The 25,453-nt window shown below is 41.0% G+C and overlaps 1 protein-coding gene across 6 annotated transcripts in view; it reads right to left on the bottom strand.

Annotated features, from left to right (window-relative positions):
• Window positions 1-25,453, bottom strand: part of LOC126484410 (E3 ubiquitin-protein ligase RNF19A-like) — a 373,735-nt gene that overhangs the window by 43,314 nt on the left and 304,968 nt on the right. The window lies entirely within an intron of this gene.

Raw genomic sequence — 25,453 nt, forward strand, 5'->3', positions numbered from 1 at the left:
GCCGAAAATTCCTCTGCGTACTCCTTTGCATCTCTGCACTGTTCAACCATCTACAAGGCGAGAATAATATATCGAAATTTACACACTTTTCTCTGAGCTATAAGCATTTAAACGGCAGTGTATGCTAATAAAACACATCTACACAATTCCTGCTTTAGTACTATAAAATTTGTATGTAATTTAATAGGTTCATAATTTTAACATTAGAGGAAAGGCAACACCTATGCTTATCTGGGACTACTCGCGGGCATTCTATTAGTACTTACTTTTCCATCCACTTACTATACTTCGGAGAAACAATGAGTAATTACCAACTACTAAAAGTCTACAAAAAATACAGTGCTGTACTTCGGACTCCCATACAGTGATACTAGTCTACAAATTCTTGGGCAAATTATGTTAGTATGAAAGTCTAATACTTAAGTTAGAAATGCTACACTTCAGCTTCAAAACACATACTTTAAGACATACACAATCTAATGCTAATAATTTTCCCCCTGTTATCTATGTCGTGGCTTGACATTTACAAGTAACAGCAAAGAAAGCGATAACGTAACTCCACACGACGAAAAACATGACATCAGGAAAAAGATGCACAACTAATTCTGAGGTTATGGCATTTCCTTTTCCCGTATCAAGTGGAATAACAAAATTAGGACTTACAAATCGTTGCGAAAACCACTAATTCCTGTCACTTGTGGTGTTATATGACGACAGTGACTGGAAAAACCACGATTGTCCGCAGACTAAAAGAGGGAAAAGATAGACATACTTGAAAGGCAAGACGACGACAAGAATAACTCTCACAGCGTCCTACCTGAAATGCAGAAGACATTCACTAAAATTATCTCAAACAGTATTCACCTGGCACAGACAAACATTAGATTATAGCCATGCAAAAGAGCCAGCTGGATTTGCAACTGTATACAGCACACCGGACAATTTGCAAGTTGTGAACCAAATTAAAGAACAGGGCAATGAACATAAATTGCCGTTTTATCTGGGATTTACAGATTCCAGTTACTAAGTGTGTCTGGTAGCCTTTGAGAAACTAGGAATTGATATAACCTATGCCAGTGTGCTCACTAAAATAAGCAGTTTCTATTAAACTTCATCAGAATAAAGACAATTTCAGAACAAAGAAGAAACAAGTGTCAAACAAGAAGATTCTTAATCACAAAAACATTTTGAAGAGATCTTACGAAACTTTCAAATCATTAAACTGGGTAAACTAGGAAGGAATGTGTGTTAATCAAACATATTTGCACGACTTTACTTGATTCCACTGCATTGCCTAGAGTACAAGTAAAATTCAAAAGAAATGGAAAAAATGCTTGAAAGAGTAGCTTAAAATTAATTAGAATAAGAATAAAATAAATTAGAATCAAGATATCCAAAAGAAAATACGACAAATTGACAATTAAGACAAAGAGATAGTTTATGATTTTTTATATTTAGAGCAGTTGAATGAAGCAACTTTATGGGCAGTGAAAGAAATATTCAAACTGTAGCTTTCGAAGTGTCTGAAAAGAAAAGTTTGCATTCACTTTCTATACCAGTATGGACTTTTCGATGTGAGTCGGATTCTTAATGCGAAAACAATTCGAAAACTAATGGCTGCTCATCTAGCAACGAAAAATCCATCTTCGGAATCAGTAGGAGAGAAAGGAATAAATATATGGGTCAGTGATCAGACTGGACTAGATGACTTAATTGAGAGAGTAATACAGATTAAATGTAGTATTTTGGTTAATCGATGGTAGCTAACAGCATACGAAATTCAGAACAAGAAAAACCCTCAGAAATGAAGAAATCAAGAGTATCACTTTAGACATAATGATTTAACAATGTAGACAAAAAAATGTCACCGCCACACACGCGAGTATAACGTTTTATGCATTAAATGTCAGCTAAATTAAACCAGCCTGGGACCATGAAAAAAGGAGGTTCTTGCTTTTTTTTCATCCACCACAACTCTTAAAACGGCGTGCAATAAAAAGTGAAAAAACAGCACATTCACATTTACCACGAGAAGGATAGGTTCGTGCGATAAAGCTTTATCACCTTCGCGAAATGGCGAGCGAAGAATTGAGAATATGATACACCGGAAAACATAAAATGACTAGTTGCAAGGTTTATTCAGAATGGAGGGCGGAATTGAGCGAGACTGAGGACGGCGTGAACCCGGCGTCCAGACGAAGGAAGAGAAACGCCGTTGGCGTGGGAGACGCGCTGCGCTGCGTGTATGCCTTGCCGCTGCACGTTCAGCCCCTCGCTGCTCCCCCGTCCGCCGGCCCTTCATTAAAACGTTGCGCCCCTCAATTACGAGCTGCACGCTGCGCTCCGATAACCTCTGTCACACCGCGCGTATCGACCCATGGCACAGCTGCCAAACTGGCGAAGACCATTCATTCACATTCTACCTTCAAATGTGTCCGCCACTGATCCAATGCCTGCAACACTTCATTCATTTACAGACAACAGTTAAAAGCAAAAATTACACCATTTCGCTTTACAGGCGCCTCTCGCTGATTTTCGTCGTCGACCATAGCCACAGACAAGGGTAAAGTGATAAGTATTCTGGCTGTCAATGAAACACTTTACTTCAGAGGTTCCCATCCTTTCTAGGATCATTACCCCTGAGTGCAAACACACATTAGCTAGTACTCCCCTCCCCCCCCCCCCCCCCCAAATGAACATTAGCACCTTAATGAACATTAGCACCTTATTAAACTTTAGAACGAAAAAGAATTGTCTTTAAAGACTTATTTTTAATATGACGAAATGTAAATGCTGCTTAGTTTTTGTAGGTGTTTCATTAAACCTCAAACTAAAGAGTTAATGACACAATTTGAACTACTTACTGTGACAAACCTTTTTTAACAGAATGATGAAGCAATTCTCGGTGCATCCCGAGTGCTCCATCTCAGGAAAGAGAGCCAACTATCCACAATGAGGGTAGACACTTGTCACAAAACATGCTTCGTCTCCACTGCTCCTCTCCTCACCCACACCCGACGTACCCATTTTAAATGAACCAAGATAAAATGTGTGCACTACACTTACTTCTGAACCGACAGAAATTGGACGACTTTAGGCTGCCAATGCTTTGTGTCTGACACTAATATTAATAATAATACTAACAATTAATAACAATACTATTGTGTGAGCCCGAAAGCAATCTGGCAGCCGCTACATAGTTACTGTTGCGTTGTGCTGTCAATTCATTAATCTTTTGCGAACTGAATAATGATGAAATTTCTGGACCACTGCTCGAAGTATGCACAATTCAGAGTCGGCATTGTTATGAGATACGTACGCATTAGTGACGTGTACGTGTCAATTTTACTGTCGTAAATGCGCTGTACACAGTAAAACTGTGTGTGTAATGGGCGAACCATGTGCTGAACATGTTGTTCATATATTCCTGCTCTAGCTGAAATGCACTCGTTTTTGAGGCAGTTCCCTTTTAGTTCAGTGCACTTTAGCCCTTCCCCCTCCCCCCCCCCCCTCTCTCTCTCTCTCTCTCTCTCTCTCTCTCTCTCTCTCTCTCTCTCTCTCTCTCTCTCTCTCTCCCCCTCCCTCCACATCAGATGCCCTTAGATGCGTGTATAAGTGTGAAGATAAGAAAGCGTATAGTCTGGTAAACAGGGTGTACGTTCCAAAAACCCGTATCCCAAATTCTTCTGTTTTCGTAACGTCAAAGTATCTTTCTGGGAAGATAAAAGACAGGAAGCCGCTGAAACATGTCTCGCTCTTCGCAGGTGACAACAGCGCTTACTCTTCGATGCCAGTGTGTTAAGTGTTGAGACCCAGAACAACACACACTTATTAGTTGATCTCAGGTGAGAGCAACTAAGTGCTGGGGTATTTGACGACTATCTAGAATATTTTAGATCTCTTTTTATATTAATTATACCTGCAAGGCTACTTCACGTCCAATAAACATGGTCTTATCTCCATCCTGCATCTTCGAGAACATTACCCCAATTTCAGTTTTTGTGATGGAGCTGTCAGATATCACTATCTCTGGAAGTAGATATTTCGATAGATTATAGTTTTACTGACATTTCAGATACGTTTACTGCGAATATCCTCTTTACATTACCTTCTTTATGTTAAAATATAATTGTAGTGGGGCTAAACGGCTACCGTCATTCTTATCTAACCGTCGTTTCTCTAAATGCATTGGCACCAGTTTCACACTTTGGTTTTCAAATTGTACATACAAAATAAATATAATAGTTTTTTTCATTTAGCATTAGTTTTTCTTTCTGCGCCTGCAGTTATCCTCGTCGAAAACTCTGACGCACTTTCTAAACAAACATCGTTCAAAAAAAAAAAATGGTTCAAATGGCTCTGAGCACTATGGGACTTAACTGCTGAGGTCATCAGTCCCCTAGAACTTAGAACTACTTAAACCTAACTAACCTAAGGACATCACAAACGTCCATGCCCGAGGCAGGATTCGAACCTGCGACCGTAGCGGTCGCGCGGTTCCAAACTGTAGCGCCTAGAACCGCTCGGCCACACCGGCCGGCCATCGTTCAACACCATGTCCGAAATACCGTTTGAAGTCTCTAACTTTTCGCAAAACCATCAAGACACTAAACCAAAGTTTCCACAAAATGATAAGCAAAGCAGGGCTATTTTTTTCTTAAAGTCTAACGGCATGTAAGATTTCTTAGGAAGTCAATAATGGAACGCTAGTTACCGCTCATCGCGAAAATAGCTGGGCATGTATTATCGTGAAGGCGAGATCATCAGTTCGAACCCAATTCTGCAATTGTTATGTGGCATCGGAGGTGGAGTTGAGTTATTACCTAACGCTTCCAAGAGTTAGTGTTCAGTATTGAGTCCCGGCGCGACACTGTCTTAACATGTCGGGAAATTTTGCAGCAGCGCACGCAACACAGCAGAGTGACTACCAGTATTCTAAATACTAAACATTGTTTGCACCACACTTCCGATACCCGTTAATTTGGCTTTTGGGGTTACATAGAATGTCTTCCCTTTTTCTCCATCAGTACAGCTGTAATCTAATCTGTGGTCATTTCATATCTGCAGAGTCTCTGTGTGTGTGTGTGTGTGTGTGTGTGTGTGTGTGTGTGTGTGTGTGTGTGTGTGTGTGAGAGAGAGAGAGAGAGAGAGAGAGAGAGAGAGAGAGAGAGAGAGAGAGAGAGCTGCGCTACTTGAAAGTGGTTGACGCAGTTGTTTACACTTGTCACAGTGACAATTACATGTGCGGCAGCTCTCTTGTCTAATCACGGTAAGTATGATATCGTAAGGCGTGCATTTTCATGCTACATCCAGCTACGGCAAAAATACGTAAGAGGCATCATTAAATTTAGCAATCTGACTTTTCCTTTATATGCCCAGTGCACACAAAGAAATGTAATTTATTGAAGAAGTATTTTATATTGTTAATACTGGGTTTTGGAACAACGGAGGGTGCTTTACACATGGAGGACTTTAAGAATCCTCTTTCAAATATACTGTGTTACTAAAGAAGTGCTCTAGGTATAAATGAAGGCCATAATCTAAGGTTAATCCCACAATCTCCCAGCAAAAATGCTTAAGGATCACGCCATTTCACCCTAAACAATTCATTAACAGAACCACAATAAAAAAAACTTGAAACTGATATTTTCATGGTGTTCTATAACCCCCTTAAATGGAATTCTTTCTTCATTTTTTTAAAAAGGCAGAAATGTTTAGAAACTGTACATAAAACACCAAAAGTTAGTCCCCTGCGTGGAGAGAATATTTAACGTGAAGTTCATGAACGTCCCACCACAATGCCTCGCTCTTATAGTCAATACTCGGCACCGTCTCCTACCCGTCTGCCTGTTTTTAAAATAGCGTATCGAACAGAGAACAGAGCTTTGCATGTGGGAAGCATCCACGTGTGAAACTAACTATTTCGGTCTTCAGACCGAGAACAAACTGGTGGACAGTTTGAGTGGCGCTATATAATCTTCCTTAAAAAGTTTGCTGCGACACCACTCTGTAACTTACTACGCGTTAATGTTTACGTCATGATAGAGATCACGGATAAGAGAGAAAGAAAGTATAACCGACTACCTGCAGTAGATTTTTCCCAGAAAATACCGCACTGCAGCACGAGAAGCTCGTATCGTGTTCTTTATAGTACGTATCATCAGCACTGGGTGCGGCGCTAAGTATAATCACAAGTAATTAATAACTCACAACCAGGAAAGAAACGCTGCTGGCTCTATACACAGAAAAAACAGAGACGACATGAAATTTAACTGCTTATACATAAAAAGGAAGGAAATATGTATCTACATGTGAAAGAGCGGGCTATATGGAGGAGAGGTAAGACAATCATAAATTGAAGCAGAATCGGACCAGTTCATAGTAATAGGAAGGAAGTATCACCAACAACAGGGGAAATCCACATGAATAAATGTGAAACATATTTCTCGGAAATATTGAACAAATAGGAAACAGAAAAGCCATGCGAAATGAAAGCAAAGGAGACCGCATACACCACCGAAAAAGTAACCACCAAACTCTGACAAGCAGACGAGGAAGAAACAAGAGAGCGGTGGGCCCAGACAAAACTTACTTGGAACATCTCAACGATGTCATCAACAGCATGGAGGAACTACGGAACGACCTGATGAACATGCGCTACAGACAGGAAAAATCCCTGAAACGCGGAAACAGCGACAATAAAGATCATGTACAAAGGGAAGGGAGACAGAGCGTCAGAGAAGTGGCGTTAGAAAACGCTTTCTTTAAAGTACCGTATTTATGAAAATACTCGACAAAAGACTACTACTCGGTGCAGGCGAGGGAAAACGTCATGGCATGCTAATTTGGCTTTATGAAGAGCAGGAACAAGGCACATGCAGTGAAATACTTGACGCACCAGATAGAAAAAACGCTGAGACACAAAAGAGGAAAGTACCATGGAGTTCTTGTGGATCTCATGAAAACGTTCTGTCAACAAAGGAAAACTAATGAAAAAATTGAAAAGAATGGGCAGCGAGAAACATCGGCTAGTGAGAGCAATCGAGATATGCCTTCAACGAAATCTGATCCAAATAAACAACGATATTAAAAGCTTCGAGAAGAAAATCCAGCGCTGTTCAACATCTTTACAGTAGGTGACAAAAGCGAGATCGAGAATGACTCGAATGCGGAAATCGTTCTGTGTGCAGACGATATAGTGATCGGATCAGCAGTACGAGAGGGCATACAGAAGGCACTAAAAGGACTAGAAACTAAGGCAAAGGAAAATGACAAAGTAAACCACGACAACGCAGATGATTCTAGCATTGCTTTAAAAAAAATAATAATAAACAATAACAATAATAATAACGAAGACTGGATTTGCAATGAAGAACAAATCCTGCTTCGCTATAAGGTTGGTTAACGATGATTCATAGAACTTTCTGAGCTAATCTGTCGCATATCTGTGTTCAGTAATCCCGTAACATCTTTTAAAGCTGTTCATATCAGATGTGTTATACGTGACTGATAGTCTTCCGATACTGCTACATGTACAGGTGGGGCGGGGGGGTTAGAATCTCTCTTTTGTCTTAGTCAATATTTCAGTGTACTATCGTAACACCCTTTTACCTAGGGAATATTTCATAGTTTCATCGATATGCACACATTATGGAGCTGTCGAGGGAGAATTTCAGGAAAATAACTTGTGGCATAATAACTGTTAAAAAGAACCAAGACCTTGCAGTTCAGGAAAGAAAACTTCCTGCGCTATATCTACTATATAATAGTAATTTCTGGACTAAATGCTAATGTGACTGGCTAACTCTATGGACAGACACTGAAGTATAACTGGTAGACAAACTTGTCACGTAACAAGGGCGAAAACTCCTCTTATTGCTGAATTCGTAGCAAGTTTTTTGTTTTCTTGCGTGATGTGTGTCCTGTAAGTCTTTTTACGAATACTGAGCTCACGGTTAGCACAGAATCTTTTTACATATACTTCACTGTGCATGGTGGAGAGTATATTTTACCAATATTATGGATTTTTTTGCTATTTAAGTACTGAATGGAGGAAAACTGCCACTGACCGCGCCCAAATCTCTTATCTTATTCTGATGATCCCTAATCGAGATAAACTATGGTGGTAGTATAATAGTCGCACGATCTTCTTCGCGTACAGATCCTCTAAATTTACCAAAAAAGGTTTCACGAAAACTACGACGCCCCGCTACGAAAGATTTCCGTTTCAGTCCCCCAACCATTTCTCTTACACTTTAGTGTGGGCTCTACCGATCAGTCACAAACCTAACAGCGGGTTCTTTATTTTGTTCGATGGTTACTGCACCTACTTGATAAGGGCTTCAAATAAGAATTAAATGGGGGGGGGGGCAGAGAGAGAGAGAGAGAGAGAGAGAGAGAGAGAGAGAGAGAGAGAGAGAGAGAGGGGGGGGGGGAGCCAACGAAACAAGAGAGGCGCTTTGTAGCAAGGAGAAGGTTACTGTTGAAATTCCTACGCGAACGATCGAAGAAGAATCAAGTAACATATTACCTCCTCCCACACACTTCTCCTGAAACGGGCACGACCACAAAATCAGATGAATAAGAGTTCATAAGGAAATTTATAGGCAGTCACTGTTCGCATGCACCATTCGCGAATGGAAACAGAATAATGAGGAGAAGGGGATAGTGGTATCAGAAGTACTCTCCTTCACACCGTTAGGTGGGTTGCTGAGTATGTATGTCGATGCAGATGTAGGTTCTGCAACAGTACTCTTATAATTGACCGCACTCCGTCCTTTATGTTATTTCATTTCAGATGATTTTTCCCACAAGTCTTTATCCCGTTTCACATCTTTTCTGAGTATTACTCCTAAATACTTGAACGATGTGACACGCTCAAAATGTTCACAACTAATCCTACAATCAGATAACATCACATTCCTTCTCTTTGCTGCGAACGTTCATTGAACCAAGAGGAAATTTTGTCGGAGTCTTTCCGCAATTCCCTGCGATCAAACTTTTCGTGTGGCTAGTACTGTCTGATAAATCTTTTATGTAATTATGCCTTGCGGCACATCCGATGCTACTTTCGCCGTCCAGTATTGCTGGGTTCTAGAAGTCAAATGTTTCTCCAGTCAATCACGTATTTGCGAAGATACTCCATATGATTTTTTCCTCGCTAAATGAATGCGAATTCCGAAGTGTTTCACTGCGTTGTTTCATTCATTCCTTTGGTTCAAATGGCTCTGAGCACTATGCGACTTAACTTCTGAGGTCATCAGTCACCTAGAACTTAGAACTAATTAAACCTAACCAACCTAAGGACATCACACACATCCATGCCCGAGGCAGGATTCGAACCTGCGACCGTAGCGGTCGCTCGGTTCCAGACTGCATCGCCTAGAACCGCACGGCCACTCCGGCCGGCCATGTCATTCCTTTAGCACTCTTTCTGCATCCAATAGTAAACGACACATTCAGCTCTCAATAGTGTGGCGTTCTTCTAAAAATACGATGAGACTCCTCCAGGCGTATAACTTATTTTTTGTCGTTACAAAATTTAGGGACTTCGTAGACTAAGGTGATCAAGAGTTTACCCTCTAGGAAAGCGTAAATAAAAACCGTATGTTGTGGAGATGACATCGTTCTAAATGTTTATCGACCTCTGGACTTCAAGATTTCTGAGTGGAAAAGCCCTTGGCCAATTCCCCCTTCGCGAGTTTACTGCGGCGCGCTGAGTCCTACGCACTGGATATGTGTTTGCGTCCCGTAGCGCTGCGTGCGCACGGCGCAGCGCGCCCTTTCACAGCCAACGTCCGGGGAGAGATCGAGATGGCAGAGCACCACGGAGCCGCAGCGTGCCGATCGATGTAGACTTTAAGGACGAGGGGCCCGAGGCACTACGAAACGCTGCCCTGCTGTTGCCAGGTGACTGCATCCGCCACCTTCCGGCACCTCTCCACAAGTACCAACCACTACAGAATACGATTATATTTACTCAAGCATACGTTATCGAAAGAAGTTAATTCGAAACGCTTGCTACAAAAGACTGGCGCTGACCAACCATAGGATGTGTAAATAATCCACCATGCAGGGCCTCAAAAAGAAATCTAAGTAACCTCTCTAACTGTCGTTCTGCCACAAAGCGTAGAGATGTCCGAGGTGAGCGAAATTTTTGACGTCTCGCTACAAACTTCATAAAATAATTTGAAGCAGTCCGCTCGGTAAGCCTGTGTGTCTTCGTTACCGGCCTCTTTCACTAACTGCAGCGTACTTTAGCGCATTGCCCCATAAATTTGACCGTAGTTCACGAGATGCTGAGTGCTTCTCCACCACTCTTTACTGCCTTCCAATGCATGCTATAATGCTTCATTTAGCAGTTTCTTGGATCTAAAGGCTCCGCCACCTGATGCCTACAGCGTCACTGTTTTGGTCAAGTCACAAAAAAACAAACCTATAATTTTTGACAGGAGCCGCGTCCACACAGGTCGCGCGACGCAGAACAGAATAGCACAGAGCGGCGCGCAATGGAGCAGGGGTCGTAGGTGCCCAGTACGGTTCCACTGTGCGAACGTGCGCGTCAGTGAAAATTACATGGGAAACACTGAAAACAGTTACCTTCAAAGTTTTCTACCACCAGCTGAAGGCGGAAAAACGCAGGAAACACCGTCAGTGGTGACACCAGAGCTGAAAAGTCTGAAGATATGAGGAGGAGATACCCGTAAGGGATAAGTATATCGATGATAATATTCGCTGCTGACACTGCTATCCTCAGTGAGGAAATCTTATAGGATATACTGAATAGAATGAACAGTCTACTGATCACAGAATATGGACAGAGTAAACCGAAGAAAGAAGAAAATAGCGAGATGTAGCAGAAATGAAATTAGCGAGAAACTTACCATCAAAATTGGAGATCACGAAGTAGATGAAGTTAACGAATTCTGTTACCTTGGAAGTACAATATAATGGACAACCGCTAAGTTCCCGTTCGAAGGCCATACAATCCAGAACCAGTCTGCAAATCAGGCAAAAACGCCGTGAACATTGAGGCAATCATCCCACCAACTCACCACGGTGAAGATAACACGTTTGGTACAACACAGTGTCCTGCTGCATGAACAAATCCGTAAGTGCTTGCTGCACATCCTCGTCCGATGGGGATTGTCGACCACCCAAAGTCTTTTTTAATGTACCGAAGGCGAGATAATTGCTTTGGGAGAGATCAGGACTATAGGACGGATACTCGAGTGTCTCCCACTTGTCCCTAATGTCCCAGATTGACCGACGTCTAGCGTCGAATGGCGACCAGCACGGAACTCGGCACGCCATTGCACAACGGTGGTTTTCGACAGACATGCTGCCCCACAAACATTTTCCGTTCTCCGACGAATGTCTTATAGTGTTTGTCCTCCGGCAGCCAAGAATGGAATAGCAGCACGTTGGTCCTGTTTGGACGCATTTGCTAATAACGTCGAGCTAGTTCATGTTTTCGTATTTACTACACGTATGTCAGAAAGACACTAATGCCACAATAATCCCTTGTTCACATGTGGGTGCTTATGTACTCGCACTGAGGTGGCACTACTTTACATACGCTGCAACAACATCCTCAAATGGGAACTTTTTAACACCCCCCCCCCCCCCCCCAATAATATATGGAAGACGAAGCAAGGACGACATGCAAAACAGACTATCACAGTCATAGAAGCCATTCCTGACCGAAAGCAGCTTTCTAATATTAAACACCGGACTTGATTTGGTAAAGAGATTTCTGAGGATGTACGTTTCGAGCACAGCATTGCATGAAAATGAATCATAGACTTTAGGAAATTCAGGAATGAAGAGAATCGAAGCATCTGAGATGTAGTGCTATAGAAGGATACTGAAAATTAGGCAGACTGATAAATTGGAGTGGGGAGTCGTCATCTGTATAATCGGTAATGAAAGAAATGTGTGGTAAACACTGACAAGAAGAAGGATGATACGACATGTCTTAAGACATCAGGGAATAACTTCCATGGTACGAAAGGAAGGAGCATAGGATAAAACTGCAGGGGAAGGAAGAAACTGGAATACAGCCAATAAACACACTGACCGAAAAAAATTGCTACATAAAGGAGGGAGTTGTGCTAAACGAAAGTTGGTAGGTGTGTTTCTATATCTGAAGGATGATATCTATTCAAATTTCGTGCCAGTCAGAGTGAGGATGAAAATCTGGTTTACTTTAAATCCACGCCGTAAAGGTGAGCGTTAGTTACCTTTGACATTGGATGTGGTGAGCTGTTGGTCAAGAATTCATTTAAGACGACAAAGACATCATTATCAACACATCACTGAATTTGAACTAGGTCATGTAGTAGGGCTACAAAAAGCTGTATATTCCTTCTGTGATCTTGCAGAAAGATTTGGCTGGAATGTAGCCACTGTTCATTATTGGCAGCGGTGGTCACGAGAATATGCGGCCGCAAGAAGACCGAATGCAGATGGTGACGCGGCACTACCGAGAGGGAAGACCATTACATGTTTGGCGTATGGCTCTGGTGCAAGTTACTGAACTTGCAGCAGCTATTTCAGCAGCAGTTGGTCCCACAGCGACACAAAGAACTGCTACAAATCAGTTACTTCAAGGGCAGCTCCATGCCAGATGCCATGTAGCAAGCATTCCACTGACCCCAAACCACGGCCACTTGCGACTTCAGTGGTGTCAAGTGTGAGCTCATTGGAGGGCAGGGCAGGGTGGAGATCTGTTTATGTGGTCCCTCTGCTGCAAATTCGCTGGACCTGTATATAATTGCCTCCCCCCCCCCCCCCCACACACACACACCAGAATGTTCTGGTTCAATGTATGTGCTGTGATGGTATTGCGATTTTAAAGGTTGCTTGTGTGACAGGATACAGCCACGAGTGCAGTTGGGAAAAATGCTAATATGGATTATCCACCGAAGGCTGGTTGAAGTCCACGTAGAGAGATGACCAATTGTGACTATACGCAAGGTGGCATGTGATGAGAGCAAAACGTATTTACAGTAGCAGCACTCACTGCAGTCAACCATCTGGATGCAAGCAAGCTGAATTCAGAATGAGCGAATGAGGCTGGTGGCAGCTGCACTCTCGGTTTTTATAGCCTGTAAGTAGTTTTATTTCCATGGGCTTCTGACCATAAAATAGGTCCATTATCAAACATAGGGAGGACTACACACTGCAGCCGAGTGAAATGCGCACATCTTTTGATGACTTAGGTTTCACATTCTGCGTCAGTTCCAACTGTCAAAGGCCGTTGTTGCTACGTCCCTGTGTCCCACAAGGAGAATAAGAAGTCGTCTGAAATGTTATGTAATTTTTAACATTTGCCAATATTTACTGACTTTTGATCCCAACTGAAATCCAACTGCACACATCAATTAATCAGTACTTCAGGAATCTGTGAATTCCGGTCTCCTTTATTTCGAAATCTGTATTCAGAGATTATTTCATAACTGAAATATAAGGATCCCTGAAATAAAATTAACTGCTCTAAACCGAATTCATCCATGGCCTGGCTTCTAGGAAAGGATCCACAACCTATAATTAGATGAAAGATATATTTATTATTAATAATGAATTCTCTCTGTTAGAAGCATTGCATGGGTCTTAACAAAACGAGTCTGGGGAGGGTCGCTGTGTTACAAAAGAAGTGTTATTTAATTAAATTAGATTTTGTTCATGGAATCAGATTAGGAAATAAGATACTAATAACAGTAGACGAGTTTTACTATTTGGGCAGTAAAGTAACTGATGACTGCTGAAGTAGAGAGGATATAAAATGCAGACAGTAACAGTAAGATAAGATTTATGAGGAAGACAAATTTGTTAACTCTGGATACAAAAGAAACTTCTCGGGGAGTCTCTTGCTGAAGAAGAATTCTTAATATTAGACAGGTATATTATATTACTAATGAAGACAAACTGCACCAAATCAGCGATAAAAGAGCTTCATGGCACAACTTGACTAAAGAGAGAGATATATTGCATCTCCTTTTCCATTTTATTGTGGTCTTCAGTCCAAAGACTGGTTTGATGCTGCCCTCCATACTACTCAATCCTGTGAGAGCCTTTTAATCCCTGAATAACTACTGCAACCAACATCCTACTGAATCTGCTTATTGTATTCACATCTTCGTCTCCCTCCATGATCCCCCCCCCCCCCCCCCCAAACACGCGCGCGCGCACGCACGCACGCACGCACGCACGCACGCACGCACACACACACACTTCCCTCCAATACTATATTGGTGATCCCTTGATGTCTCAGAATATGTCCTACCAACTGACCAACTGATCCCTTCTTTCGGTCAGGTTGCGCCACAAATTTCTTGTTTCCCTAATTGTATTCAGTACCTCCTCATTAGTTATGTGATTGACCCATCTAACAGCCAACATTCTTATGTAGCACCACATTTCAAAACCACCTCTTCTCTGCTTGTCTAAACCATTTGTTGTCCACATTTCACTTCCATACAAGGCAATACTCCATACAAATGCCTTCAGAAAAGATTTCCTGACTGTTAAATCCACATTTGATGTTAACAAATTTTTCTTCTTCAGAAATGCTTTTCCTGCCATTGCCAGTCTACATTTTATATCCTCTCTACTTGGGCCATCGTCAGTTATTTTGCTGCCCAAACAGCAAAACTCATCTACTACTTCAAGAGCCTCGTTTCCTAATCTAATTCCCTCACATCAATTCACCTATATTCCATTATCCTTGTTTTGCTTTTGTTAACGTTTATCTTACACCTGTTCCTTCCAAGACACTGTCAATTCTGTTCAACTGCTCTTCCAAGTCCTTTTCTGTCCATGACATAATTACATTGTCATTGGCAAACCTTGCAAACATGACTTATTAAACTGACAGTTTGGTAATTTTCACACCTGTCAGCAACTGCGTTCTTTGGAATTGGAATTACTACATTCTTCTTGAAGTATGAGGGTATTTTGTCTGTCTCATACATCTTGCACACCAAATGGAAGAGTTCTGTCATGGCTGACTCTCCCAAGGCTATCTGTAGTTTTGACAGAATGTTTTCTACCCCCAGGGCCTTGTTTTGACCTAAATTTTTTGACCTCTGTCAAATTCTTCTCGCAGTATCATATCTCCCATCTCATCTTCATCTACATCCACTTCCCTTTCTTTAATGTTGCCTTTAACTTCATCTTCTTTGTATAGACCCTCTATACAGGGTGGAAAGCATTTAAACCGACAAACTCTGGGAGTTTGCAGGGGACATCAAAACAAATATTTTTCCCTAATGTCATTTTTCCTATGAGGATTATTTGAACCGGTGGAGGCATTATTACGCTCTTCACTTGTTAGAGGCCGTATTACGATCTTCAGTTGTAAGAGGGCAACTGCTGTCCGCCAATTTAGTAGTGCATTGTCTCTGTTTGTTAATTGAGAGATACACGTGGAGTGAGTACACTGAGATCGTTGGAGCGTACTACGTAGCGCACCGCAACGGACGAGCTGCACAGTGGGTTTATCAGCAACAATATCCTAATCGCCGTATGCTGCATCATACGACCTTTGGTGCTATATACCAACGTCTGCGTGAGACCGGGTCATTTAGCAGATTACCTGAACAGGGATACCGTCACATTGTAAGAATGCTGCAATTTGAGGAAGCTGTCTTGCAGCACGTGGAGTGGGATCCTTCAATCAGCACTCGTGCAATTGCACGTTAACATGGGGAAGAATCAGACGAATGTAAGAAGAATCCTTCGAGAGCAATTGTTATTTTCATTTCACTTACAGCGTGTCGACAACCTGGAACCAGTTGATCATCCACCCAGAGCACAGTTTTCACAGTGGTACCTGGAACAGTGTGAAATGCATCCTACATTTTTATCCTCTGTGTTGTTTACCGATGAAGCAGCTCTTCATTAATGTGTGGGTCGGTGTTGTTGGGGACTGTTTAATTGAGCCGTATCTGTTACCTAGGCCATTAAATGGCAGGCACTATTACAATTTTATCGCCACAGCATTGCCAGAATTGCAGGAAGACGTCCCACTCCCTACAAGACAACGCATGTGGTTCTAAAGTGATGGGGCGCCGGCACATTTCAGTCATTGTGTGCGTCGATTCCTGGACCGACGGTTTCCAGAAACGTGGATTGGCAGAGATCGTCCTGTATCATGGCCTCTCGATTCCCAGATATGTCCCCTCTGGACTTTTTTGTGTGGGGAGGGATGCGCAACTTTGTTCACGCAACTCCTGTTGCATCAGAAGAGGATCTGGTTGCCCAGATAGTAGTAGTAGCAGCAGCAGCAGCAGCAGCAGCAGCAGCAGGAGGAACAATTCACGATACTCCTGGGGTTTTTGCCCATGTCAGACAGAACATGATCCGACGGTGTAACCTTTGTTTACATGTCAATGGAGGCATTTTTGAAAAATCTACTGTAATTGAAATTGGGTTGTGTTAATGTGTTGTGTCTTGATCATAAGAAAATGGAAAAGTGTTTGTTGGTTTATTTAATTTGCTGCCAGAGAAATCTTCCTATACCGGTTTAAATACTCATCATAGGAAAAAATGACATTGGGGAAAAATATTTGTTTTTATGTCCCCTACAACCTCCCAGAGTTTGTCGGTTTAAATACTTTTCACCCTGAATACTCCCCCCACATTTAAGTTTTTCCTTCTTTGTTTAGGACTGGTTTTACATCAGAGCTCTTGATACTGATATTGCTGCTTCTCTCTTTCTCAAAGCCCTCTTTAATCTTCTGCTGGAGAGAAATTTGGAGGGTGGGGGGTGGAGGACTGTGTATCAAAATTATTCAGATGGATATATGCTAGAACACACACACACACACACACACACACACACACACACACACACACACACACACACACACACACACGTTTCATACCAATACCAGTGGTGTCAGACAACCAAATATTAACAACATTGAAAGTTATTGATAGTGAATATTAGTTACCAAGGGGGTGAGGTAGCACAAATCTGTCCCTATGTTTTAAGCAGAATTTAAACAGAACCCTCAATCTCTTTTTACAAGGTCACTTGGTAATTTGCCCTCAACTGCTTCTTTAATAATACTATCCCAATAGCTATAAGTGCATACCATACACCATAGGGCAATTGTGCCAAAAGAATGTTCAGCAATAACAGATTTGCTCAGTTGTAAGCATCTGTGATGTTTATGCTCAATACACCGGTCGTCCACAGTCCTGACATTGAGACCAATATACAGGGTGTACATAAGGTCCGGGAACACTTTCAATTATTTATTGCAAAAGAACTAAACATTGTATATGTGAACCATGAGTGACCCAGGAGAAATCAATTCAGTAATCGAATTCTTGCCATACCCATCCCAGCATGGCATCGTCGACTGTGGCAGTCGCTTCCCATATTCTCTCTCAGAGCTCTGCTACGTCACGTGGTAGAGGCAGTACATATACCGGATCTTTAATGTGTCCCCACAGAAAAAAAAATCAGGTAGAATGAGATCTGGTGATCAGGGAGGCCATTTCATGAAACAGCTGTCCCCTTCACTAGCACGGCCGATCCATCAAAGTGGCAGCTCCATGTTTAGGTACACACAAACTTCACGATGAAAATGAGGTGGAGCCCCTTCCTGCTGAAAGATGAACGGAGAGTCAAACTGCACTTGAGGCATCAGCCATTGCTGCAACATGTCCAAGTAGAAATATTCAATGACTGTGCTCTCAGTGAAGAAGAATGGCCTGTGCAGTTTTCGATATGACAATGCACAAAAAACATTTACCTTTGGAGAATCACGCTCAAATTCAATGCATTTGCTTGGATGCTTTGTACCCCAGATTCAACAATTATGCCTGTTCACTTTCCCATTAGGGTGAAAATTGGCTTCATCTCTAAAAATTAAGCAATCAAGAATGCCATCCCCATCCTCATTCAATTGTTGCAATTGCGAACAAAACTATGTTTCTATGACATTAGTAACACCACAAATTATTTTTTTGTAGTATAATATATTAAGAAATTAAAATCAAAAGTAGAGGACCAGAAAACTAAGCCAGAAGAAAGTTTAAAGGCCAAAATCGGTTAATGGAGAACGAAAAACAGACCATGAATTGTTAAAACGAAACTTAATGGAAGGAATGGATCAAATGTCTAAACTTCACTCTCAAGCACATACCAAAGTAGACAGTCAAACTGAAATTTGCCAGAAAGACGTGTGAGAGGTAGAAAATGATGGTACTCAGAAGTATGAGTAATTAGGTAAACATACTTCTAGAGAGGTTGGAAGTAAAGAAAAACTAGCAGAAAAAAGTAGAATTGGTAGACCAGGTGGTAGATTTGAATAGCAGTAGTACTAAAATTAATGATGAAGTGGCTTCTGGTATTTTAATGCCTTTGTGCAGTATGTTGCTTCTGTTGACACTGCTTACTTCAGATAATGGCAATTTTTCTTCTTTGATCAAGATAAGCGAACATATCTATTAGAAATCTGGAATGGTTTTGAGGTGATGTTTCCAAGTGCATGGTCTGAGAGTGAGAAAATTTCAGTTACATGATGTCATTTATCAGGTGATGTGTCATAATGGTCAGCTGATTTAATGATACATTATAAAATGCTTCTGAATTTAAAACAGCATATTTAAATGAGTCCTTATCAAACACTCCACAGAATGACATGTTCAGAGAGTTTTGGAGTGGAAAAAAGTTTATGCCAGGTTGCAAGTCAATCAAAGAGTTCGTGACATGTTGTGGATCACATCTCTCTCGTTTGACAGAAAATGTGATAATGAAAATGGCTATAATGGGATTAGAAGGTAAATTGCTCTACAATTTGAAGTCACTAGGCGTGTTAGGAAAGGCAGTTAAGAAATGCATACTGATAATCCTGCCAAGTTCAGTGCAATTGCTACTGAGGAAGATCACTTCAGCTAGAGACGAATCGAGGAGGATTTACGGAAATATGATGAAATAACTGTTCGTGATATGATTAACCACACTGTAATTCTGTTAAATATACCAGGAATTATTGTACGTAGTCTTCTACAGAGTGAGTGCCTTATCCCAGGCATTTTTTGATTTTATCCCTATTACAGGTACATTAACAGTAATGCCAATGACTGGATATTAAGTGCTAAAGGGGTACTCTCAAGACTTGTAAAACAAGAGGCCTTAAAATCAATGACAGCTGGGAATACCTTAAGTGATCATCCATGTTTCTTCTTGGGTTTGAGCATTGATATATTAACCAGACTTTCAAAATATCTAAGCAGAATTAATTTTGACAAGAACCAAGGAAGGTTGACATTACAAAACCAACATGTTATCACAGCGTAATTTACAGGTAATCAGTTAATGACAAAGAAGCTTGGGAACTCCCAATAAGAATAATATGTGGATAGAGGAACGGGGTGTATACAGAAGAAGAAACCGAAATTGGAGAGCACGCGTCGAATACTGAAGGTGAACAAAACGGCATATTGCAGCTACAGAAATTTATTGGTAAAAGGGACTAAGTCTGTAGGGAATCTGCCACTCTTTGCCAGGTTCAGAGTTTGGCACACACTATGGTCCAAGCAGGATAAAACTTCATTTCTCCTTCAAGTGTCATTCTCCTTCCTCTCCTCCATCATTGGCAAGTAAATATTTCATGTGTTCACGCATATCCATCCTAATCACTATTATGAAACATTTACCTGGAACTGATCAAATAGGATTTTAGAGGGAAAAAAATACGGAAGTTTGCATTGAAGGAAAGTAAAACCGATTTAATAACAATGGTATCACACAGCAGAGAGAGAGTAATGCATGGAGTAAGACCAACATGAATATGTAAATGTAAGTATGTTCCAAGAAGTACTATTTATTACTTTGCACATGTTGGACAGCAAAAATCTTCACGATGTTTACGCAAATGGGAACTTCCGTCTGTTACCATAACATTTTTTGAGAACATTGCAATATGGTGCTATATAGCGTATCTAGTATATATTAGTGTAGGAGCAGAGAGGAAATGGCCCAAGACACATGCCAAAAATATATGCAGTGGAGCACAATTCGTTACAGAATCTTATACATAGTGCGAAACACTCATTATGCAAAACAATTTATTCCACATAAATTAATGTAAAATACGATAATACATTCCGCGCAGAAAAAGTACTGAAAGTTTCATCTTATTTGTGCCTTTTATTCAAAGAAAATTATACATTCCGTTTTAAGTACTTTATTATTCATTATATATAACTAATTCTATTTACTAGGAAGCTATCTATAGTCATGTGTTCCTGCTGACACTTCAACACTTGGCGAAAATGCGACACAGCATTATCACCATATAAATTTGTAGCATGCGTAGCCAATGCTTTACTAGGGTAATGATTTTCAATGTACGATGCAAACAATTCCCACATTTTCAGCATTTCTCTTATTGCACTAGAAGATTGCTGCTTTGCTGTTGCCACCTCCTCCTCCTCCTCAGAGGAACTCCTCTCGACAAATTCCTGCTGTGAAACACATGGCAACTCACATTCAACAATGCACTCCAGGCAAAGCTTCTTCCAAGCAGAAGTGAGAGTTCTCTTTGTAACCACTTACCATGCCTTTTCAATCATTTTGACACAGGCAACAATGTTGCAGTGATATTTCCAAAACTCACTGCAAGTGAGACTGATAGCTTCAGTCAACTCAAACTTATAAATAATCTGTGGTTCTTAGGCCAGCGTAACAGAGTGGTGCTGGGAGGTAGAAATTGGATCTTGACGAATTTAAATATTTCAAGGATGGGTCTTATAGGCCTGGAGAATGGGCAGGAGGGTCGTCCAAACATGCAAGACAGGGAGTGGCAGATTCATCTCGAGCAAATATTTTTTCATTGAAGGACCAAACACTTCACTGATCCAACCCCAAGAAAGATCACGTGTCACTGAAGACTTGTTGTTGGACCTCCACATCACATTTAACCAGCTCTTCTGGCCTTTACACATCTTGAAGGCTATGGAGTTTCTAAATGGTAAACAAGCAGCAGTTTAATTTTCAAATCTCCACTTGCATTGGCCCAGAATAGCAGTGCAAGAAGGTATTTCATTGGTTTGTGATCAGGCAATTCATACTCCTCTGCTGTTACAAAGGTACGCTTCGGCATCTTTTTCCAGAATAGACCCACCTCACCACAACTAAAAACCATTTGCAGTAGATAATCCTCAGAATCTATGAACATCTTGAAGTTATTGATGAAGCTCTATGCTGGCTGTTTCACTGTGCCTCAAAATGCTGTGGATGTCGGTTCTTCTCAAACTTCTCGAACCACCCACAGCTTCCCTTAAACACTTATTCTGCTGCTTATGATCCTGGTGTCTTCTTAACGAGGTCAGAAGCAAAATCATTTTCGACTTCTCACAAATGCACAAATGGTGTTGTTCTTAGTGGTGCCACCTTGCAATTGCTTTTCATTTATTCCTTTCAACATCATCCAGAATATGAAAACACACACACACACACACACACACACACACACACACACACACGTGTCACTCTCTTTGAAGCATCTATCTCCTTAATCTAGTCCTTGTTCTTGAGGATGGTGCAAATAGTTCAGGTATACCGATTGTATGTGTGTATTAAATCAGCAACACTCACTCCACACTCGCATTTTTCAATGATTTTACGTTTCATTTCTAAAGTCATCACCTTTGTCTTATGATTGTCTTATTGTGGCTTTAACTTCGGGGACATTTCTACAAAGGTTATTAAAATTTGCAAACAAAAGAACACTGTGTGAACACAAGTTTAGAAAAAATGTGTGATCACAAGCTGTACTAAAATGGTAGAAGAAAGAGAGCTAAACGCAGACTGCATATGTACTAAAGACATTGTTAATATGCCGCTGCCGACAATGAAAGGTGTTAATATTGTTGAATGTTTTCCCGTTGTGCAGGAACAGCTAGTGGTGTCACACTACATAGTCATCACTCATTATGCAAAACATCACTCATTAAGCGAGTCATTTTTTCTTACAATTTCTTTTCCTCATTATGCGAACTGCGCTTGTGGGAGGTGCTCGTTAACTGAGGTTCCACTGTATAAATATTGGATCATAGTTGGGATTTAGTGGAGAGAAGTAGTGTTTGATTCCCTCACTTCTTGGAGCAAAGTAACTAAAACATGTACCACTGAAGTATAACAAAAGGCAAAAAACAAACTGATGTAGATAGGAACGAAAAGAGAAATGGCTCTGAGCACTATGCGACTTAACTTCTGAGGTCATCAGTCGCCTAGAACTTAGAACTAATTAAACCTAACTAACCTAAGGACATCACACACATCCATGCCCGAGGCAGGATTCGAACCTGCGACCGTAGCGGTCGCTCGGTTCCAGACTGTAGCGCCCAGAACCGCACGGCCACTCCGGCCGGCGAACGAAAAGAGACTTGCAACTATAGGGCGACAATGTTTGTATGTAATAATTACAACTGCTGGACAAGAGCTTAACCATGCAACCTAACTATTGATGACAAATAGTATTAGTGAGTAAATAAATTAGTTTTTCGAATAATGCCAGAATGGAGACAACCGACTTACAGAAGTTACTCAGACTCTTACATTACGGAACTTCCTTAAAAATACCATACAAAGCAAATGAGCCATTGTATTGAGAAAGAATTTACCAATGATGATGTAAGAAGACGTAACAAGAATCTGAAAGTAAGATATTATGAAGTACACCACGAAATTGGTATTTCATTAATGAAACCATTGTGTCAAGTATTAACGTACAAAAATAGTATTGCACTTAACTGATTGTAAAGGACAAAGTTTGGAATGAATGTCAGTGTCAGTGTATGTATAAAACACAATAGCATCATAATGAATGAAGAAGAATGTTTTTATCAGTAGTTGAACACAATAAACTTACTTCAACTGTGAAATTTTAAAATGAATAAGTCAAGTCATTGACACATTCAGTCTGAACTCACTTCATATTTGTGTAACTTTGACCCTAGAAAGGTATGGTGGTGTTATACTGGGGGAAAATCTGTTGTGTCTACTCATTAGCTCTCAATTACAAAATGATGGCAAGGTGCACACCAGCCCTAATGACTCCTCCCATCTTCCTAGTACGGTTGCAGCTGATGGCAGTAAGACAACCAATGATAGTTACTCCTCTTATTTCCCGAAGTTAATTGAAAGTGGGCTAATAACAAAGCCCACCACAATGTTTATGTTAGTTTGGGAAAAAGTGAGTACTCAGTGTAATGAACAAACTTTTCTTTTTTAGGTATTGACAGATTTAAAAATGCAAGATAAACAAAAAGCTGTATCATCTGTGGTAAAAGATAATTCTCTTTGTGTTCCAACATACCGTGGTGTGCATGAAAAACAAGCCCCAAGCACAGGCTACTTGCCAATTATGTACGAATTTTTCATTGTTACTTCCTCACTCCCCTGAACTAGTGGCTAGAAAATTTATGTTTCAGCAATGGTGAGCTGAAATAGGGAGAAGTAGACTACAAATTGTGAGCAGAATGTTTAGGACCATTTCCCATTACTCATTTAAGTAATTTACAAGTCCTTTTGATGTGGCTAAAATACTATAGCAAGAAAACTAGGAGTAAAACTCACTGCCACACTTCACAAATACTGTGGTCGGAAGCGAGCTAACTTGGGAATCCCTTCTCTCGCATCTGCAAGTTGTGATGGGTTTTGTCACGCAACTTGTGTGTTGTGTTGTGTTGTGTTTGTGTTTGTGTGTGTGTGTGTGTGTGTGTGTGTGTGTGAGGAAAAGAGGGGGGGGGGGGGGGGGGGGGAGCACATGTGGGGATCCAAGAGCTGTCCAGCAATTCTCAAGTGTCCCCCTATCATTCCACTTCTGTGGTGCTGTAGTTGGCCCAGTTACTGCCTGCACCGAGGACGACCGGATGACCCTGGGAGACCAATCTGAAGGCCTCCCTGATTGATCTGGTAAACAGGTTTCAGACACTGTCTGTGTCCAAAATATCTTGAGCCCTCTTTTTGAGGAAGCCTCTCAGCTTACAAGGTCTGGGCATTTACTCAAGCAAGCTGGGGTTATCGGTGGTTGGGAACTCCGTTGATAGGTGCATGATGGAGCCCCTTAGGCGTATGGTTGCCAACGAGGGAAAGAATTCTAACGTTGATTCTGTTTGCATACCTGTGGAGAGTCAACCCAGGTTACTATGTGCAGCACAGGTTGCAACCAACTGCAGGCAGAAGCTCAGTTCAGTACCAACACTATATGTCACAGTGGATCAGAAGATATTCTCCATGGTTTGGGGCAGCTATCTAAAGTGATAAATAAAACAGTCAGTCTTGCTTGTAAGATTAAGGCAGAGCTCACCATTTGACTACATGTATAGAGGGGACAGTGTCGAGCAGACTGGGTGGTTTTTTTAGGTTAAAGGGTCTCTCTGAAGTACATAAATACAATCTGTAAAGGAGCAAGCCAAAATCAGAATGACAGCAAACCTTGGAAACATTATTACTATAATTAAACGTTGTTATACAACTACCGGGAAAGATCCAGAGCTCCAAGCTCTCATAGAAAGGACTGAAGCAGAAACCGTTGTAAGCACTGAAAGCTGGCTGAAACTGGGGGCAAGTTCAGCTAGACTTCACCAAGGACTTAATACCACTCATTTGGTGGCGGCACATTTGTAGCTGTTAAAAAGTACAGGGTGCTCCATTTAACTGATGACCACAAGCATGGCATTTTGTTTGCCGGCTACACAAACCAGTTGAATGGGTCCTACGTCTTCCTGCAAATGCTGCACTACACACCTTTTCAAACAGTGTTATTTCAACAGTGAAACAAACATCACGAGTTTAGCAGTAAAGTCTGTGAACCCATAATGGCAAGACAGAATTATTCCTTTTGACAATTAGTGTTTATTTATGATTTGTATGTGCATACAAAATCCACTTGTATTGTTTGGACAGAAGTTTCCAAGTATTAGAATTTTGAGCTGTGATGCAAATTATAAATTAGTGAATAAATTTTGTGAAATGCGAAGTGTTCATGATAACAAGCATAAATGACTAAATACAGTGCTAACAAAAACTCACTCTGAAACATTGCATACTGCCTGGAAAATTTCCCTAAAATGTCTGTAAGACATTTTTCACAGCAAACACAAATTTCTTCTCCTCTGTACAAACAGCTGCTAAGTTACTTAGTCTATGGCCCTATAAAGTAACAGTAGCACAAGTACTTAAACCTGGTGATCCTGTGCACAGTTTTAGATTTTGCTAATGAGTTCTGAAGCAAGTGCACAATGATGAAATGGATCCTTACCTCATTCTGTTTTCAGATGAAATTTGGTACCATTTATACATGTTTGTTAATCCCCAAAATTGTCAACGCTGGAATTGCAATAGATCTATTCTTCTTCTTCGTGAGGGATCCCTTCGTGTTTAGAAAACAGGAGTGTGGTGTGCAGTTAGCAGTGAGACAAACCT

The sequence above is a fragment of the Schistocerca serialis genome, chromosome 1, assembly GCF_023864345.2.
Source record: "Schistocerca serialis cubense isolate TAMUIC-IGC-003099 chromosome 1, iqSchSeri2.2, whole genome shotgun sequence".
Classification (NCBI taxonomy): domain Eukaryota; kingdom Metazoa; phylum Arthropoda; class Insecta; order Orthoptera; family Acrididae; genus Schistocerca; species Schistocerca serialis.